This window comes from Hyperoodon ampullatus (assembly GCF_949752795.1).
Source record: "Hyperoodon ampullatus genome assembly, chromosome: 6".
NCBI lineage: Eukaryota > Metazoa > Chordata > Mammalia > Artiodactyla > Ziphiidae > Hyperoodon > Hyperoodon ampullatus.
This window is the reverse complement of record NC_136919.1, coordinates 113607752-113621951: the sequence shown is the minus strand read 5'-3', so window position 1 is coordinate 113621951 and position 14200 is coordinate 113607752.

The window sequence follows — 14200 nt, the reverse complement described above, 5'->3', positions numbered from 1 at the left end:
GATGCACCTGAGCAGTCCACAGGCCTCCCCTCTCCACCTCTGGATCTGTCCCGTTGCCTACGTGGCTCACTCAGCAGCAGGCCCTGTTTTGAGATGGCAGTGGGGGTAACTACGGGCCTGGGATGATACACCCCACGGCTAATAGACCAATGGGCCTTCCCATCCCCTACCCAGGCCTACCCTCCAAGCATCCTGCATCCAGTTTCAGGGGAAGTGAGATACACTCCTTTCCGCACTTCTCCATCCTGGGGAGGAGGATTCTCAGGCTGGAAGCCCCCAGACACTGGCAACCCTGGAAGGATGCTCGCTAACTTGACTGCATGGGCAATGGGGAAGCAGAGAGTCAGAAAGTTGGGCCTGAATTTCTGGGCAAATATTTGCCTTAGTTTCCTTCTGTGTTGGGTAGAGAGGAAGTGGCTTGCCCACCCACAGAGAGGGATTGCTCAAATTAACAAACAGAAGTCTCTTCTGTAGTCAAAATGTCATGTCAGTGTTTAAACAGCTGTCACCAGGAGGGGGCCCTAGGCTTGAAGGGGCTTTTGCTGGCAGCCTCCCAGTTGGCATCCGCCTCCTGGAAGAGTTGAAGAGAGAGGGTAGGGGTAGGTGCAGGCGTTATTCGGAAGCTTGGTTTTGCCAGGGTCACTGGCCTGCTCCTGCTCACGTTCCCTGTGGGCCTGAAGTCAGCCGGGGGTTGGAGCAATTTGGAGGAATCCTTCCTAGGCCAAGGAAGGCTGAACTCAGAGGAGTCCTGGAGGCTGCCCAGGCACCCTCACTGCTGAGCCATCCAGCCCAAGAGTCAGGCCACCATGCTGGCTGTAACTGGATGCCAGCATGCAGGAATGCAGACCTGAAATATCCAAGTAATGATGGCAACTGGGATTTGCTCGAGTAGATGCATCGCAGCCACCTAAGCAAAAAGTACAGCAAGGACTTTTCAATGAGACAAGCGCCTCCCCCTTCTTGGAATTTTACAGGATCTAAACAACAAGGGGTCTCTGTGCAGGTTCCCCCCGCCCCCCCCACCAGTCTCCAGCGCAACCATCTGCCTCATTCCTTCTCCTTCCTCTGCCCCTGCTCGCCCTCCCCAGCAAGCAACCTCGATTCTACCGACCATCTTGCCTCCCCGCTGCTCTCTCTCCTGAACTGAGGACCGGGGACCCCATGTTGACAGCTCCTGGTCTCAAGTCAGGCAGCGGGGAGGATGTGTTGGCGCTAGAAGGAATCTTCTGGGTTGTGGTTTCTGTTTTATCGACTGAAGAACAAAACAGATAGAATCCCAAATACAAATACATGCAGCTGTAGGAGAAAGATAAAAACCTACTAGCCCACAGAACTTCTTTCTCAAATTCAGATTCCAGCAGCATGGAGGTGTGTAGGCAGAAGGGGGAGATGAGGAGGTATGGAGCAGGCACATCAGTCCTTACATCCAGGAGCAGCTGGATGGCGAGGAGGACGTCAAAACACCAGCAGAGCAGTTCAGTGCTGGTCCAAGATCATCGAGTCTATGACTCAAACACTCAGGCACACCTTATGCACCTCTATGGTTAAGTAGCGGGGACAGCTAAGCAACAAGCAGGAGAGAGACACTGTGCTGTGAGTTTAGCCAGCAGACCTGCTGGGTGCAGCTCCAGCTGAGCAGCCCCTCCCCATTCATTCCCCAGCTGCCCCTGAGTCCTTCCCCTGCTTGTCCTTTGACTTCCTCCTGATTTTTATCATTCTCACCCACTCCACCCCTGTGCCAACTACCTGACTGGCAAACTTCATTGTCAGATCTGGGGAAGGGCAAATCACTTCACTTCTCTGGGCCGCAATCTGCCCTTCTGGAAAATGGGTATGAGGGCTCCCGAAGAAAGTCTCCTGAATCTTGGTAAATCCATGCCAAGAGAGCCTGGGCCGAAAGGAGGTATTTGCCTTCTTATGTAATGTGGTATTATATAATGCTGGATTACATATCTATATGTGTAATTATATCTCTCTTTAAGATACACACTGGCCCAATTAAGCCAGCAGAACTCCCTAGTCTAATCAGGCCTGTCTTTAAAAGGACCTGTACTGGAGATATGGTGCCATTGCCAACAGTAATGTAATTTTTGCTCAAGAATATTGCTACTTTACTGTATCACTGCTTATGTACAATGGCACAACCCACTCAGTAAGCTTCTCAACTTCCCCTTTCCTTCTGGCACTCTCTCCTTCAATGACTCTAGACTTTTCTGCACAATTGCCTCATCCCCATTCCTTTTCTGAGCCTCCTGACTAACCTCCGTACGCTATGGCTTCCTCGCCACCCTGCTCTGGCTATCACGACCCCCAGGCCACTCCTCCTTTCCCTCAGTGATCCCAGCTTCACGTTGGTGTTCCCTTCCCACCCCATCCCACAATCCCTGTTCCCTTCTCCAAAAACGGCCTCCTGCCCACTGCTCTCCCAGCTCTTTGAACTCAGGACAGGCCAAAATGAAAGGTGTGCTCAGATTAGCTGCAGCACTCGCGGGCTCCCAGTCCCACACCCACACACCTACACACACTCTTTGCAGAGCCCAGAAAAGCCCCTCTTTCCCTCCCACAGCGGATAGGAGGCTTGTTCATCTGTAGCTGCCCTAGTCTAGTTGTCAAGGAAACAAGAGAATCTCCCTGGGAGCCTGCTTTGTCTCCTAGCAACCAATATCCCACATCCTGCATCTTACACAAAATACAAAATATCTTGAAAATGAAGGTAAAAATCAAGGAGGATGTATACGACCAGGAAGAGAAAAGCAGAGAGGGTGGCCTTCCAATTAAAAGCGGCTCCCACCCAGGTCACTGACATTGTAACATGGGGGAAGGCAAAGAGATGAACCCCTCCACAGACCCGATGGGCAGCGGGGCCCAAAGGGATCCTGAATGGTCATCTTAACAAAAAATACAAGCCTAAACACTGAATAAGCCTCTTCAAACATCAACAAACAGCCCTAAGGATTTCTCCCAGTAGTTTGTCAGAACTCAGACGCACAGACTGCAGTGGAGTGTGTTGAAAGAAACATCTCCAGAACAGCGAGCAAAACACATTCCACTGGTTTTTAAAGGAAACATTTCCAACACCCTGGACCTTTTTTCCTGCACGCTGTTCTGCACACACATACAAAATAAAATTTTTTCTAAAATTTAAATGGGAAAGGGGGAAGGCCACGCCACGCCACGACAATCAAGTCATCTTCCGTTCCCTAGATAAACCAATAAAATGTTAGTCCCCCGTCCCCTAAGACCCCAGCAGCCGAAGCTATAGCCCAGGCAAGAGCGGAAGCCCAAGGGAAGTCAGGAGGGGCGCAGAGAGGGCCCGGGAGGACGCAGAAGGGGGTAAGCGGCGCGTTTCCAGAGGCTGCTTGCAACCCAGCCATAACAGAAATTAATCATTTACTTACACCGCTACATGTGACGGGGTAATTTCTAGTGTAAGGAACACATCTCTTCCTGCTAAGCACGCTCATTTTAGTGAAATGGCTGGGGTCACTCCGCGGGTGCAAGTTAGGACGATGCCGGCGCCGTCGCGCTGCTGCCGCTCAGGTTCCGTGCCCGGTTCGCGTTAGATCAAAAACTCTGACAGAGCAGCCCGGGCCGGACGGCGGGCAGGGAGCGGCCACGCGCGCGGCACTGCAGCCATTGCCTCTTCCGGATCAGCATCTCCCCGCGCCCCCGGCGCCCAGTGTCATGGAGGCGCGCCGGAGCCGGGCAGCTGGCGGCCGCTCCGACCTCCGCGGCTGGGCCGCGCCACCGCCAACGGTCCTCTGGCTGAGGAGGCTGGAGGCGGCGAGCAGGAGTGGGCTAGAGTGGCGAGGCCGCCACTGCTACGCGCCCGGGCCCGCTCCGAAGGCGCGGCCACGAAGACGCCTAGCGCCGCAGTCCCAGGGACCGCTCGCGACCTCCTTTTTTCATTCACAAAAAAGAGAAAGGGAAAAAAAAAAAGAAAGAAAGAAGGCAGGAAAAAAAGGTGGGGCAAAATCGTACCCAGGACGCCAGCCGTGACAGGTGCCGCCCATCTCGGCGCTCTGTTGGTGGAAAGCGGTCGGTGGGCGGGGAAGGGGCGGAGAAAGAAGGGGATTGGGCGTCTCGGAGGCCCCGCCCCCTGCCCCGCCTCGCGACGCCGCTCACTCCTTCTCTTCTTCCTCCCATCTCCGCCCATTCCGGGAGGGAAGCGGCGTAGAGGGTCTCGGCTCGGCCCTCGTGCTGGGGCAGCATCCCTCTACCTGGCGAGGATCAAAACCTCACTGGACTGCCACGGGGTTCCCCCCTTTCCTCCGGAAGGCTGAGAAAGAACTCCTAGAGCATCCTAGTCCGCCCTGAAAGGGGTGCGAGTTAGGGAAGGAGAACTCAACATTTTTGCCTTGACCCTTACTTAGCCCCAGGCCTCCACCGCTTCCCATGGGAAAAGGAAGACAGCGTTTCCTCTGCCGGCAGGGGCGTTTTTCTGGCATTGGAGGGCCTTCCTCCCTCCATCATCACCCCTGCAGCTACAGCCTATGTCTCCAATTTCCGTGGCCCTTAATGAGTTTCAGGGTGGGGCCCTGTACCACCTGCACTTGTTTCCCGTCTAAGCCTCCCCCGCCACCCCCCTTCTCCAGCAGGCTCCACTTCCATCCCACATTCATCCTATTGCCACCTGGCGTTCACCAGTATCTTCTGCCCTCTGAAAGAAATGCCACGAAGACACTAGCCCTGGAGACATTACCTAAGGAAACTTTGGGCTCTCTGTCTCAAAATTCTGTAAAAATAGATTACAAGGGATGACATCTGTAATGTGAGTGGTCCTCAAAGGCAGTTTCCATGTTCAAGGCTAGTTTGATTATGAGGATCTTGACTGCTAGTAATTACAGTAGTCAGCTCAGTCTGGTTTTATCCATCTTGTCGATTACCTCTGGACAATTTTTAAAGCCCAGATTGACGTGCCTCCCACTTAACCCCCTCCGTCACACCTCCAACTTGTGCTCTGAGAATGCAAATCCACTTTAATACTAGTTTCTGCAACATATAATTGCCAAAAAATAAAGCCAAATAAAAAATGAATTTTGTATTGTCAAGCATGCTTCCCATCTCTGAATGCATATAATTGGAAGTTGCCCACCAAGGTGTGTTCATGCTTTCCGGCCTGGTCCACGTTCAGTAAGTGCGTGATGGGTAAGGGATGCTTCCCCCACCTCCTTCTGAATCTACCTAGAGTTGGAAAAGAGATTAAGCATGATCGAGGGTGCTACTAGTTAGGATCCCCTCTTCATAAAACAGAGTAATGGTTTGAACACAAGCTTAGGAAAGAAACTCAGCTGTGTACAGTTGTGCTCCTCCCACAGGTTTGGTGTTGAAGAGCCTCACCCCATCCTCTGCGCCAAGAGCACAGCATGAGATCTCTGCATGGGCACCATGGGGGGGGCCAGGGTGTCTGACATCCTGATCCCTCCACCCACTCCAGAGCGCCAGCCTGTTGGCTTCATGTTTCACACATCCCAGCAACAGGCAGAGCCCCAGTGCAGCACAGAGCAGGAAAAGAGAACTGACCTCTCCCCAAAGTCATGGGGCAACAGGGCTTGCAGCTCTGCGCCCTTTCTCTTTTCTGAAGGAAGAGACACCAGATTTCAGCTTTTTCTCCTCATCAGGGCAACTGAAGATTCTCAACTCAAGAGGCAGATCACTACCAAGACCCAGCCCTCAGCCTCTGCCCCAACTGTGGCCAATGCCAGGCCTTCTTCCCACCCAACCCTGGCCCTCAATTCACGCCTCCCACCTACTCAAGACAGCCTCAAGATCTTGGCTCCCATGTTTGCTTCATCTTTGCCAGCCCTCCAATGGAAAACAGGGCCATTCCCTGAGGCTGGGTCCCTCGCCAGCAACCAAGGAGTTGTCAGTGGCCCGCTCTGAGCCCCCTGTCCCAGGCCCCAGCTCCCAGCCCTCAGCAGCCTCTCATAGCGCAGGCGGCCTGCGCCCCTCCCCCTCACCTTGCACCCCACCCACCCCAGCCCTGGGACGTCCATTTTCCTCGCTTCAGATTACAGTCATTCCTTGGTATCTGCTAGGGATTGCTTTCGTGAGCCCTCCGGGAATAACAGAATCCTCAAATGCTCAAGTCCCTCATATAAAATGGCAAAGTACAATGCATACAGTTGGTGTTCCCTATTCTCAGGTTTCCCTGCGGATGCAGAAACCTGTGAATATGAAGCACCAACCGTATACATATTTATTGGAAAAAAATCTGCCTATAAGTGAACCCGCACGGTGGAAACCCTTGTTGTTCAAGGGTCAACTGTATGTCTCAAGTCAGGCCTGGGTGGGAAGTTTTTCTAGAAAGGCTCCTGGCCTTTCCTCTCTGCCTCCTGCTTTCTTCTGTTACGCACACACACACACACACACACACACACACACACACACACCAGCCCCCTCTTCCCAGTTTCTGCAGCTTGGAACCATTATGTGTTTCTTTGGGGCACTTCAGGACCGGCTGTTGACTCCTCCGTATCACTGGCTGGCTGGGTGTCCACACTGCCTTTCTGCTGGTGGCCCAGGCAAGGACCTTCCTCGCCAGGCTTACTTGCCCTGAGGGGACAGCGCCTGGCTGCAGCCTGAGGGGTTCTTTCCCTGCTAGTTTCCCGCCTCCCCAAAAATCTCTTCCCTTACCACAGTCCTCTTGTGATTCCTCCTGCCCAATGACATAAATCCCTTGAACTTGTCCCCCAAAGTCACCCCCTCCATCTATCCCCATAACCACCCTCCTCCAGGACATCAAGCGCTGCCGTTTTCCTGAAGTCTGTGAGCAGGAGGCTGGTCTGGGGAGAGAACTCTCCATCTGGTTCTCAGGAATGCACCCATGCAGCAGGCTCTCAGCCAGTGCCACCAAGCCCTCCTCTCCCTGTGGCTCTGAAAGTCCCTCCCTGGTACCAGCCCAAGCTATGCAGACCCCTCCCGCTGTGCCTTCCTCCAACCTGCATGCTCCATTTGCTTCCCAAGCAGCTTCAGCCCTTCAACTATTTGTGGGCTGCTAGGCTGTCTTCTCTCCGCCCCTCTCCTGGAACGCTCGAGCCTCTGTGAAGCCCACCCCAGAGGCCTTCTGACGTGGGCTGACCCTATCTCCAGCAATGCGTAGAGTCAGAGGCTTCTCAAGATGCAGAGCCCCTGCAGGGTGAAGGAGCCGAATCTGGAAGCCTGGAGTCTCTCAGCCTCCTTGCCCAGGGCTTGGGGGGAATTTCAGGTCTCTGCGAGGAGACAGGAATCTTCTGGGCCTTTGCTCAAGGGACTCCCTCAGCCTGAACACCCTTCCTCTTTCCACCCCCTTCACTTGGATAATGCTTACTCCTCCTTCAAATCTCAGCCTAGATGTCACTTCCTCCAGGAAGTCTTCCATGAGTATCCCCTGCAAAGTCTAGGCTCCCTGCCCTTCCTCTACACTCCCCTAAGAACATCAGTCACCCTGCTGTATCACTGGGACTCTCTGTCCCTCACAGTACTGAGGACGCTTTAGGGAAGGGACTATGCTTATTCAAAAGAGTACCATTCGCGCTGGTCTAGCGGCTGGCAACAGACACTCAGAAGGGACTCAATCAATCCTGGACGCGTGGATAAATGTTGGGGGTACAGAACTTGATGGGGAAGGAGTGGACATCACCCAGTGGCTACTCACATGCTGTCCAGAGAGGGCTTCCACACGCTGTACTGGCCTCTCCTTCGGGCTGCCATTGCTGTGCTCCCTCCAGGCTCCCAGTTGGGCTGGATGGAAGGGAAGGGGGCAGGGCAGGGGAAGAGAGTGGGAGAAGGAATGAGCACACCGTGAGTAATGCCAAGAGGCGCCACCAGGTCGATCAGCCCAAACAGAGGGTCCTCCTCAAGGTAAGAGCATGGCTTCTGCTGTCCAGGCCTGATGGTCTGAGACACTCAGCCCTGGGGCCAAGAGAAAGGCCATCAAAGGGAGACAAGGGGCTCCTTGAGGGGCGAGAACTGGGGTCATGGGCCATCCCATGCTGCAGGCATCTGCACACTCTGAACTGGTTTGGTAATTTGGAAAGGTCGGTCTGCTGTTCATCAGGAGGCCTGGATTCCATCCTCACGCAGCTGTGTGACGTTGGACAATTCCCAGACCTCTCTGGGCCTCCGCTTTCTCATGTACAAGGGTTGGGTCAGGTGACCTTTGAGGCTCATTCCAGCACTGACATGGGATATGAGTTCCTAACATGGAAGGCCTATATCTAATTGGCTGTCCTTTTCATTGGAGCAGCTCCTGACCCAAACTGGGACTCAGTAAACTATCAGCTGATGGCTGCCAAGGCTGAGCACAGAAGGAAGCATTTTGGGCTGGAGGATGGAGGGATTAGACACATGGCAAGAGGCAGAGAGAGAGCCTCATTCCGCCATCCTCCCCGCTTTCAGCTTCCTTAAGTGGTCAGTCACGATTTGGGGACCAATTCAGCCAAAGAAAATTTTAGAACTTCCGGAGAAATAGGGAATGATGAAGAAAGGGCTTGGAGAGGCCAGCCATAGACCTCTGGAAACAGATGGCACTGTGTCATTTCAGGGTAATGGAAGGGTATCTCTGTGACAACCCCCTAGGGGCAAGGTGGTGACAAGACAGAAGGAAGCAAAGGGAAGAGGAGGCCCCCCAAGCCCAGTGAGGGCAGAGATGTGGACCACAGCAGCCCCAAGAGCCCAGAGTGAAGGAAACCAAAACAGAGGAGGAGCCGATCTCAGTTCTAGTAAGCCCCTCCATCAGGAACTGGCTATGGGACTTTGGTCAAGGAACTTCATCTCTCTGGTCTCCCACTGAGGGTAACAGTATTCCTTGCCTGAAGTCAGGGGGTGGCTAGATGATTTTCTCATCTTCCCGGGCTGAGATCAGAGACTGTGTGGTCCCTTGAACTCTTCCTCCACTTCTGGCTTCTCTCCATCACAGACCTACGCTGGAACGGAGGACCCGTGCCATGTGTTCCTGTGCACCCCAGGGCTGCCTAAGAAAAGCAGACAGCACAGAGGGCATGGGGCGAGGATCGGGGGGTGGAATTCTGACAGTCTGACCTACCAGGGTTGGAAAATTTCAGGCCCACCTTGGCCCAGCGCCTGGGGGGTAGCAGGGATGGGGGGGTGGTCCTGAGAAAATGAACAAACCAGGTGAGGCAGTGAATTCTGCTTGAGATCCTCCAAGCCCAGCTGGTCCTTGCAGCCTTCCTACAGCCGCACTGTGGGGCTGGCAGGGCTGCTTCCAGCAGGAACTGAAGAATCCATTCCCATTCAGGTCTGGCCAGGCTACCGCCAGGCCTTGCTAGGAGAGCTCTGAGCATGTAGACCCCTCTGCCCACCCACCCAAGCCCCTCTACCCTGGCCCTGCACAGCTGGCTGAGGCCTCCATGAAACATATATCTCAGCTTTGAAACAGCGCTTCGTTCAGTAGAGAAATTGGAGCACTTGTTGGCTTATGCCTTTAAAGAACTGCAAGTACCATCACCACGAATGCCATGGGGGAAAGACATGATCCACTCCGAGTCTCCTGGGATGTTCATTTCTCAGGAGAGTGCACCGGAAGTCACTGCCAGGCCAGCTGGAAGCAGAAAGAAGCTAGATGGTGTTTCTTCTGCCCTGCTTTCTAGGCAGGAAAATGACAAGAGGGGGACAAAAATGCATCCCCTAGCCAGTGCATCTGGGCCCGAGATCCTGAACTTCAGGCAAGCTGCAGAGCTTCTGAGAGAGGGCAGGCCCATTCCTGGAGCCTGCAGAGCTACAAGTGAGAAGCTCTGAGGAGGCCGATCACCCCAAAATAGACTTGTTTTTTTTCACAACATTTTCATGAGGCATTGGCATCACTTGCAGCATGAAAAAAAATAGGCTGAACTGTTAACAAATAAAATTATAAAAAGCCCCAACTGTTCCCCACAGGTTTCCATGTGGCTGCAGTGCTCGAGAGGGGGAAGGGAGGGGTCTAGGAGAGAAGGGCAGGGGAGGTGTGTGTCCAGGAGCCCCCAATCTCCCCTCTTCTGACCCAATTTTCTCCCTCGGTAGCTGGTTGTGCTAGAGCTCACAGAGATAATGTGTCAGGGATGGCAAAGTTTTCTGTTGTCCCTCAGAAGTGGTCCACTGTGAGCATGTATTACTGCTTCCTGCTTCCAGATAAAGGAATGGAGCATCTTAAAAACATAATCGCATGGCAATGAGGCTGGGTTAAATTTGGCTGCCCGACTCAGAGGACAGGGTTTGTTTAGTAAACACTTAGAGGGCTCAGTGTTCTTGTCAAGGTCAGCTTAGCCTGAACAGACATCCCCTTGGGCATTGCTGCATGTCAGTAGTCAGACCTGAGCTTGGGGTTGGAGCTGCTCTTGACCCAGGTTAAAGGATTGTGCGGGGCTATCCAGGAAAGGACCTGGTCCTCCTCTGCGCCCTGAGTTCCCTGAAGAGCCACCCTGCACCCTTTGCCCTGGTCCTGGTGCCTTCTTGGTGCTCGGATTCCAACAACACAAGAAAGAGAACGGTGTGAAAGGCACTGGAGGTCAAAGCTGGATTCCCATGCCCTCGGGGTTCTCAGTAAAATCGGGTGTTGACCTGGAAGATCAACTCTGACCCTGCCTTTTTGTAACCAGAGACAGAGAATTCCCCAGCTCCCCGGAGCTCTGTCCCCACAAAGTCTGGGATCTGTCAAGGACCCACTCCATCCACACTTACAGACCCCTTCTTTTCTCCTTCTCTCTCCTTCTTTTCTGCTTCTCTCTCTTTCCCCCTCTTCTTTGTCTCCCCATCTGCTCCTCTCCCTCCCCACACCTCCTGGCAGAGATTTCTATAAGAATACACTCACGTGGCTCTGGCTTGGTCAAAGAGGAGGAGGACAACTGGCCAGTGAACCACCAGGTATTATTGGACATTATTATAATGCCATATGGCCATTATTCAACCCTGCATGGTCCTCAGGGGCGGGTGGCCAGGGAATGCTGACCAGAAGTTTCCTGAGGTGGTGACAGAGGTGAGGGACCAACCAGGCAATTGCATTGTCTCTGGGCTTCTCTGGACCCGAAAGCCCTCTCTTAGGCTCCAACCAGTCAGGGTTAGCAGCCAGCTACCCCGGGAAGTTGCAGCCCCTCCCAGGATCATGGTTGAGAAGGGGCTCAATAGCTAAGAAGGGGGAAGGTGGGCGTGGAGAGTCCAATGTGACTTGTCCCAGCCAGAGCATTGCTCTGCGGGGCATGGTCATTCCCGCGTACTGGACCCCCAGGGCAAGACATGGAGCGAGTTGGGGAGAAGGGTGGCGGACCAGGGCACAGTGGGGCTGACAGGAGGACACAGAGGGTAAAGGACCGTGGTGCTCAGAATTGGAAGCTTCCCAGAGAACAGGTCAGCCCATGACAGCCTGTGACACAGGCCCCTGGGCAGAGTGGCAGGGACGGTGGTTGCTGCTATGTGGCCACTTGGAACCACAGTCCAGGCACTTCAGAGGCCACTGAACACGTGCCTCAGCTTAGTCTGGTAGTCTGGGGCTTACCACTTTCTCTGGAACGTTCAGCCCTGGTCACCCTACCTTTCTGCCAACCCATCCCTCTTCTTCCTCTTAGGGGAGGCCCACAGAAAGCTCCTGGGGAGCTGGAGCTCTGGGTAGAATCCTAGCCCCAAAAGAAGACCCTGCACCGCCATCTCCACGCTCTGACAGGGAACCCCTGGGGAGGCAGGGTGGCTTCAGCGGACCTCACTTACATCCTCCCCAGCCACCATTTGATACACACAGCACTGAGGGCTGGGGACCCCTGGTGCTGGGGGGCATCAGTCAGAGCCCAGACTGCACTCTGCCTCTGCAGGGCCCGTGTGGTGGCCGTTTGGCAGGCAGAGGCCACGTGGGTCACTAACAGCCCTGCCAGGCTGAAGGCACAGGACCTGCCGTGCAACCCAAATCCCATCATATATCCTGGGTGTCTGGAAAAAAATGAGACCTCTTTGCTCATTCGTTCGTGTAGCCTTTCTTTCAATTATCACATGCATGTTAAGTGCCTATTAGAGCCAGACACTGCTGGGGACTGTGAGGATTATAAAATGATAGTGATGCCATCCAGGGATTTAAGTTTAATTATAATGATAATAATTTTTATTAATTAATTTATTTTTAAATGTTTATTTATTTATTTACTGGCTGCACCACGTGGCACATGGGATCTTAGTTCCCCAACCAGGGATTGAACCTGTGCCCCCTGCAGTGGAAGCTCAGAGTCTTAACCACTGGACCACCAGGGAAGTCCCAATAATAATTTATGGAGAGTTTATTACATGCCCACTATTGGGCTACAGGTACTACTTTATTTAAACTTCAAAACCGTCCTGTAAGGAGGTAACTATTATTATCTCCACTGGGGAGATGAGGAAATTGAAGCTTCAGGAAGTGGTGTGACTTGTCAAGGCAGACCACACAGCCCCTGAGCCCCTTCCAACCTCATGTCCTGATTTTAGAGCATTAACATGTTCTTAATTCATTTAAAAATAACCCTCTTCCTCTTACAGATGAGAAAACTGAGGCCCAGAGCAGAAAACGGCCTGGGAAAGCCACCCAGGGAGTTTGTGGCCCCACCAGGCTATTAGCCCCTGCACCATGTTTTAATCTCTGGGCTTCAGTTTCCTCCTGCGGGAGACCAGACAGGGCTGTTAGGTGATGTTCCCCCAGTTTAGAAATTCTGACTGTGTGATGTTATCGTATGATGTTTTTAGGGAAACAGAAAGCACAGAAGCAGGAATGGACCAGCTGAAAGTTGCCTCAAAGTCCCCCTCCAGCCCATACTTACTCCAGCTTGCCCCACAGGGAGTCAAGAATGTGGAAATGTTTTCATGCCTCAAGGCATGGGTTTTTAACTTAGCTGATGGGATGTGTGTGTGCGTGTGTATATAATGTATATATATTAAATATAATCTCCAACAGTGGAACTGACAGGTCTTAACAGGTAGAAATGAGGAAATATGCCCTAGAGTCCTAGAGGTCTGAGGACAAAGAGAAGACCTAAAATTACTGGACCTTAGAGCTTGGGGCAAAGGCTAACTGTAAACATGATCACCCGGACCCTTAAATGGTGACCTCACATGGCCCCTCTCAGCCAAGCTGTGCTCACCTCCACTTTTGCCAAGGCCCATGGCCGCCCACCTGTGAGCTCCACACACCCTCGAGTCCCAAGAGGCCTTGTTCTCAGCCTGGTTCCTAGAACAAAAGGACTCCCTCACTCTGCTGCGCAAAGCTTTGCAAGGAAGTAACAGCAGGCTGGCCTGGCATCTCGGCTGCCCTGGAAGGAATTCCTAGAGCAAGCCTGAGATTTCTTGGCCAGGTGTGACTAGAAAAAAAAGAATGAAATTGGGTGAGCCGGGAGTGTGGGAGGGTGAAACGTTGGGTTAGGGATGCGCTCAGTTTCTTTTTGGAGAAATGGATCCCACTGCCTGAAAAATCAGGGAGCTCCCAGAGTGGGGAGGGGGTCATTAAGGGGCCACAAGGACCTGGGGGGTAGGACTGAAGGAAAGGCCAGGCTCAGGGTAACTGGCAGAGTGGAGGCATCCCTGGTATGGGCAGCGGCCCTTCAGACTGCAGAAGATAGAGTAAGCCTGAGGGCCAGGGTGGCCCCAGAATCACAGGCTGTTCCTGGGCTCCATCCTGGCCAGTGGCCACTGTGATTGATCAGGATGAAACAGGCTGTTGCGGGAGCTTTCTTCCCCTGCCTCCCCTCCCTCCTGTCTAGGTTCACAAGGAGAACGTGGGATCCAGGCCAGCTGCTTGCACATGGCACCTGTAGACACTCCCCCCGCCCCCCACTCCCACCGCCCGCCCTGCTTCCTGCCCTGAGTCTGGCTGCCTCTGGTTGCTGGGCCACCGTCAGGGGGCTGCTGCACCTTGATAGGGAAGACACCTGATGCCTAACCCACCTGCGCCTCTTGCTGACTTCACGCCTCCCTCCTTCTGAGAGATCACATTCTGAGAACCCTGCGTTGTACTGCGTGCTAGGAGTAACCAGGTGAGCACAGGTGAGCACAGGTGGGGACAGGTGGGGCAGCCAGGGCGCGCCGCAGCTCCTGTCTTTTCCCCAGGCACAGAGAAAGGGCCCAGGGTGGTCTCGGGCCCAGTGGGACATGAGTGATGGACTTACCTGCTGTCTCTCCTCTGGGGCCCGACTGGCCTGTCACCATTCCCTGTCCGGAAGCAGTGTCCTGGGCCAGGTCAGTGAGAGGGAATGCATGAAGAAACAACCACAGGGAT